The 6000-nt window shown below is 58.1% G+C and overlaps 1 protein-coding gene and 1 non-coding gene across 5 annotated transcripts in view; one reads left to right on the top strand and one right to left on the bottom strand.

Moving 5' to 3' along the window:
* Positions 1-4991, bottom strand: part of CLIP2 (CAP-Gly domain containing linker protein 2) — a 72635-nt gene extending 67644 nt beyond the window's left edge. Inside the window, exons 1-2 of one of the 4 annotated variants that reach the window (XM_037054736.1) lie at positions 4803-4991; positions 3121-3384 (exon numbers count right to left, since the gene is read on the bottom strand). The gene's annotated coding sequence lies outside the window, so the exon portion shown is untranslated. Of the gene's footprint in view, positions 1-1796; positions 2078-3120; positions 3385-4774 lie in introns of those variants that run through there. The other 3 variants (XM_037054735.1, XM_037054734.1, XM_037054737.1) reach the window with 3 other exon arrangements.
* Positions 2618-2766, top strand: LOC118992889 (small nucleolar RNA SNORA57). The gene has a single exon (XR_005067727.1). It is a non-coding gene; the product is annotated as a small nucleolar RNA SNORA57 (small nucleolar RNA).
* Positions 4992-6000: the final 1009 nt, after the last annotated feature.

A 6000-nucleotide genomic window follows, 5' to 3' on the forward strand; every position in this document is an offset into this window, starting at 1 on the left:
GCTGAGATTTGAACGCAGGCCATTAGGGTCCACCATCCAAACTCTTAGCCACCAAAGTGGACAGGAGATGCTGGAAAGGGTGTGGTGCCCAAGGGTAAATCCCCAACTTGGAATTTCAGGCTGTGGGTACAGAATTCTAGGTACTACTTTCCAGCCTGCTGGGTAGACCTGGCGGGGTATGCACACTTGTGTGCATTAGGTTGCCCCCAGGTCCCCTCTGCCAGGCTCTTCTGCCTTTGAAACTCCTCTCCATCTCTATCCCCCTCCACCTGTCGCAGAGCCTGCACCCACCAGCCCTTGTAAGCCAGGCGCTGCAGACACAATGCATCCTGGCTCCGGGCTCAAGGAGGGTGCCTGAGGGGTCCCACCTGGGAAAGCAGGAAGGACAGGACAATCCATTCCCTCAATAGAACTCCCCTGCCTTCAACCCCATGCCCCACCACCTAAATTTTTCACTGTTCTCCTGCTCTAACCCAGCAACTACCAGGCCTCCTGCCCGCTTCTGACTCTAGGCCCTACCCACGCTATTTCCCTGCCTGAAGCCCCTTTGGCATCCTGGCAGCAAACTTCTGCACGGGGCTTCATCAAGCTTCCTGTGCCCCCCCAGTCCCTCCTCTGTACTCCCAGCTCCCCCACGGCTACACTCAGTGATGGCTGTGCTCCCTGGAGGCAGTGATGCCCCAATCCCGTGGACCTGCCAGCCCCTGGCAGTGCTGGGCCAGGTGACAGCAGCTGGATGAATGAAGGGCTCATTGTTTACATTACAACTGGTGGGGAATGTGCCGCACACATGTGGTGCCCCACGTGGTGCTCCCTGCACCCTCCCGCTCCTCTGCCAGCAGCCCCAGGCCAGCCCCATCCCCACTAGCCTACCCTGGGCATCTTACAAGGGCAAGGGCAGCCAGCACACTTCGTTTGGACTCCCCATTTCTGACCCAGAAGGGAGAGGTAGGATCTCAGAGACTGGGGGATGGGCTGCTGGGTGACATCCCACAAGGTGCCCCTCTGCCCATCCTCCCCAGGGAGGGGGATAGCGCTGAGGCCTGCGTGACAGTGCCCAGTGAGCACCTGCCCCACCCAGGCCCCGCCTGAAGGACCCAAACGGGCAGGTCCTGGAGGCCGAGCGAAGCATCCTTGGCGGCCGCGGCCTCTCCTGTGAAGAGGGCAGAAAATCTGCTGCCTCACCAGCGCCAGCTTGGCGGGGCACCCCTACGGGAAGCCGCCCCGCCCCAGTACCCCCTAACCACCTCCGCCATGCACTTCAACCAAGTTTTGCAAAGGGCAGTGGCCAGACGACTCCGGCCTGCGCGAGGGCTCCGTGTTCTCCCTGACCCCGGGTCTGGAGAAGACGGCCAGGGGGCCGCGCCCACCAGGCTGTGCCCCTCGGGCCTGTGAGCCCGGAGCCCTGCGACGCGTCCAGCCTCCTCGCGCTGGGGAGGCGGCGGAATGCCCCCCAGCAGATGTGCCGAACTCCGGTCTCTGGTTGGGCGGGTGGAAGGGGGGGCGGAGGATGCTGACGGCGCCCTCACCACCCGGACAGGCAGCCCGGGAAGCGCCTCCCAAAGCCAGCAGCACTCCCTCCTCGCTTGCGGGCGTGGGCAAGTTGAGGTGCAACCCAGCACCGGCTCCGCTCACGCCCACCCTCCAGCCCCGACCCTGCAGCCTCTCCCACGCCCGACAATGTCCCCGGGCCGGCCCGCTTCTGCCCAGGCTGCGGCCACCGCCGCCTCCCGAATCCCTCGGTCCTTTGTTGCCCGGCAAGCCCCCTCCTTCAGGGGGCTCCCCGCGGCTCCTACCTTCGCCCCTCCAGCATCAGGCTCAGCGGCGGCGACCCGGTGTCGGCCTCCTCCGCGGGCCCGGCCGCCGCGGGGGGAGAGGATGCTGCGGCCGCTCCCGCTCCCCGTCGCCCCACCCGCGGCGGAGCCCTGTGGCGCCCGGACTCGGCGCTCCCGCTCGGGACCTGGGCCTCGCGCCGCGCGTGCGGCCGGCTGGCGGCCGGCAAGCCGGAGCAGCTGACCCAGGCGGCCCCGCCGCCGCCTACGCGCCCCGCAGCGGAGCCCCGCGAGCCGAGCGGAGCGGAGCGAGCGGCCCGGCTCCGGGAGGGAACAAAAGGGGCCGGCGCTGGGACGAGCGCCGGAGGGCGGGGCCTGGCGCGGCGGGGGCGGGCACGCGGGCGCACGGCCTCCCGGTTCTCGGGCCGAGGCGCCGAGCCTCCAGTGGGCGGGCGGGCGGAAAATGCGGAGGAGCCGGGCGATCAGCCCGCAGCGGTCTGTCGCGGTGAGGCGCGGGCGGAGTCGCGGGTGAGCCGAAACACTTCAGCGCTGGGCACGTAGTGGTGCTTCAGTCGGGTTTGGCCTGAGAACACTCTTCAGCCTTGCTCCCCTCGCAAGGACGTCCCAGACCCTGGGGGAGCTGCGGGGAGGGACAGGGAGGTTCCCGGAAGGCTTCACAGAGGAGGTGACGTTGGACAGGACAGAAAGAGATGAGGGGACGGTGTGACCGAGGTTCTAACTCCAGGTCTTACCGAGCTCTCCTGAGGCCAAAGGAGATGGTAACAAGTGACACGGGGTTCTTGGTGATTTGCTCCCAACATGTCTTCGCAAAAATTGGTACCCATCCTCCTCTTCTTGGCGGGGCTCAGGCGTGCGGTCCCGATCCCCGTAATACACGGAGGGAGAGGGAAAGGGCTCCATCCCCCTCGGAGTCATGTCTTCGGTGCTGACGGTTTCCAGTCCGCCGGTTCTATCCTCAAGCGCCGGGACACGGGTCAAAAAAAAAAAGTGGTACCCGGGACGCAGATGAACCCCGACCTCCCTCCCCGGAGCGGGATCTCTCTCCTGTGATATCAGAGGAGTTGACACAGTTGCATCGTCCTCTCCCCTAAATGGGTAGCGGAAGCTAAGTGGCAGCTGAGGGGTAGGAAAATAAACGAATCCCAACACCCATAGGTGCCCGGTGTCCAACTGTGGTTGCTTTCTGTGCCTTTGTGACCCTTTCCCCTTTGATAAACTAACCTCTGAGCCTTTGCTATGCTGGTTCTTCCACCAGCAGTGCCCCCCACCCCCAGCCTTCTCTGCTTGACAAATCATCCTTCCCCTTCAAAGCCCAGCTCAGACTTACCTTCATTTCCCTTGAGTGTGGCGATGTGGATGTGTTGGGGTAGGTTGTGGTCTGCACAGTGAGGCCCACTCCGGAGGGCAGGCACGAGGCATAGTCTTGTTCACATCCCCTAAGGTACCCAGCACAGACTCTGGCCCAGGGCAGACATTCAATGACACTTGTTGAATGAATGAATTTGCTAAGTGGCCACCAACCATCCTTCTGCTGCCCTGGTATCCATAATCTTTGAGAAATGAGTTAACCTCTGGAACTCAGTTTCTCCACCTATAAAGTAGAGATAGTGTTTCACTTTGGTTCAGCAGACGTGTAATGGTACAGTCATGAGGCTGGTCATGCGCCAGCCCTGAGGAGGTGGGGGAGGGGCGCCAGACCTGGAGACCAGGTCAGGAGGAGGGTGCAGAGGGAGCCCAGAGGAGGGGCAAGCTTCTGGTGGAGGTGTCAACCCGGTGGGAAGAAAGGTGGTTGGAGGTGGAAAGGGCTGTGTTCAGGAACCAGAGAGTAAAGTGTTCCCGGTGGCTGGGATGAGTGGTCCAGATATTAAGAAATGAGACCCAAGGCATCAGGAAGTGGTAACAGCACAGCTCCCTCACCTCCAGCCCATGGACAGGACTCTCTGGGCCTCTGTTTCCCCATCTACAAAATGCAGCTAGTGTTAGACTGCCCCCTAGGATTGTTGTCAAGAGAGCAAGGCCATAAAAATGACTGCGTAGGAGGAGCTTGGATTTTCTCCTGTGAGAGGGAGATTTCTGACGGACTTTTCTCCCACGGAGAGAACGAAGCACAGAGTGAAGAGTGGGGCTCTCCTGGTCACCCACTCCTCCCTCCCTGGGGATTTGTGGAGGCTGCAAAGGCCATGGGGGTCCCAAGGATGGGAAGCAGGGGAGGCCTGGTCAGAGGCCATTCTGAAAGTTCTCCTGGCAGGTCTTGGGGGTGGGCTGAGACCCTGAGAGACCCGCTGGAAGTCTGTGGGGGTCCAAGCTAGAGCTGGGGGGCTGGGACACTCTAAGGGTGAGGGAGCAGCAGAGGAAACCAAAGGGGAGACCAGCCTAGGTCAGGTTTTCAGGGTTCCTTTGAGACCGAAACCCAGGGTGACTCTCCCCAGAAACACGAGATATGCTCACACACAGACACAGAGTTACTCGAACAGGTTCAGACCATCACAGACCCCTTGAAGCACCCCTGGTCTGCACGGCCACGTTCTAGGGCAAGAGAGTGTTCTGGGGCTGAGACAAAACAGGGCAGGTGCGCTGTAGCTGAGAGTGTGATTTCCCCAGGTGTGGGTCTCTGACCCGGACCTAATGGCCCGTGTGGCCCTGAGGCACCCCTCCCTTCTTTGACACCTGAGGCTTCTGGAACCAGGAAGGGGGCCAAAGTTCCCAGGATATCACTCACCAGGGAGGGACTAAGAAGGTCCCTTAAGAGAATCTAAACCATCGTTGCCCCCCAGCCCCTCCTTGCACAGGTGGGGAAACTGAGGTCTACAGAGAGGCAGGGGTTTCAGGACACACAGACCCTGCTGTGACGCACCTGAGCTCACCTGCACCAGCAGGTTCGGCCAACCCCTCCATTACCTTCAGAAGGTGGGTGGAAGGCCCACTGCCCCCCTCCCTCACCAACAGCTCCCAGGTCCTGCAGAGCACCAACTTCTCCTCACCTAGACTGTGTGGGCAGGCCGAAAATACTCATCCGCAAGGAGGTCAATTGCTGATGTGGTTGTTAGGCTTGTAGGTGAGAAACTATAGGCTTGTATCTTACTGCAGGTTCACTTGGGGTTTTCTCCTTGCTGCAACCAAACAAAAGATGCAGACGTGAAAGGTGGAGCTGGGTGTGATGCCCCAGGCACCCCGCCTGGGAATGAGGGTAGGGTGGAGGTGGGGGTAGGGGAGAAGGGCTCTCCCAGAAGACCTCTCACAGCCTTTTATCTCCACAGAAAGTGCTGATTTGACCATTTTCTTGCTGACACTAGCTATGACCAGCAGCCCCACGAGGGGGAGGGAGGTAGTTGTGGGAAGAGCACATCAGGAATAATTGGGGACCAGGGCGCAGGGAGGTCTCAGAGCCCTGCCCTGGGGCAGCCACACCCAAGGCCCAGCTGCCCATCAGGTTGCTGCCCCTTGGGTATACTTTGTTATTGTCTCATTCATTAGGACCAACAGGACATCCACACGATGGAGTACTTTATAGGTAGATGTGGTAGAATGGGGAAAAAACGTCACCCTGATGGCCTCAGGTGGGGAGGACCCAGGGGATTTTTCCTGCCCTTTTCTGCATTCTCCTAAGCAAGTGTGTGTTCCTTTCAGAGCTAACAAAAGAGATTTATATAGAGAACACTAAAGATTCAACCAGAATACTACTGGAACTGGTAAACAAATTCAGTAAAATAGTAGAATACAAAATAAATATCCAGGAATCAGTTGCACTTTATACACCAATAATGAACGGTCAAAGGGAAATTAAGAAAATAATCCCATTTACAATCACATCAAAAAAATTCCTAAGAATAAATTTAACCAAGGATATAAAAGACCTGTTCTTGGAAAAGTTGTAAGGCACTGAAGAGAGAAATTGAAGAAGATGCAAATAAGTGGAAGCATATACCATGTTCATGGATAGGCAGAATTAACATCATTAAAATGTCCATACTACCCAAAACCATCTACAAAATCAACACAATTCCTATCAAGATACTAATGACACATTTCACAGAACCAGAACAAATATTCCAAAAATTTATGTGGAACCACAAAAGACCTTGAATAGCCAAAGCAATCTTGACAAAGAAGAACAAAGTTTCAAATGCTATCTGACATGAAACTATAGTACAAGGCCATAGCAACCAAAACAGCATGGTGCTGTCATAAAAACAAACACACAGATCAA

Source organism: Sturnira hondurensis, unplaced genomic scaffold, assembly GCF_014824575.4.
Source record: "Sturnira hondurensis isolate 20B ecotype Veracruz unplaced genomic scaffold, ASM1482457v3 Scaffold0008380, whole genome shotgun sequence".
NCBI lineage: Eukaryota > Metazoa > Chordata > Mammalia > Chiroptera > Phyllostomidae > Sturnira > Sturnira hondurensis.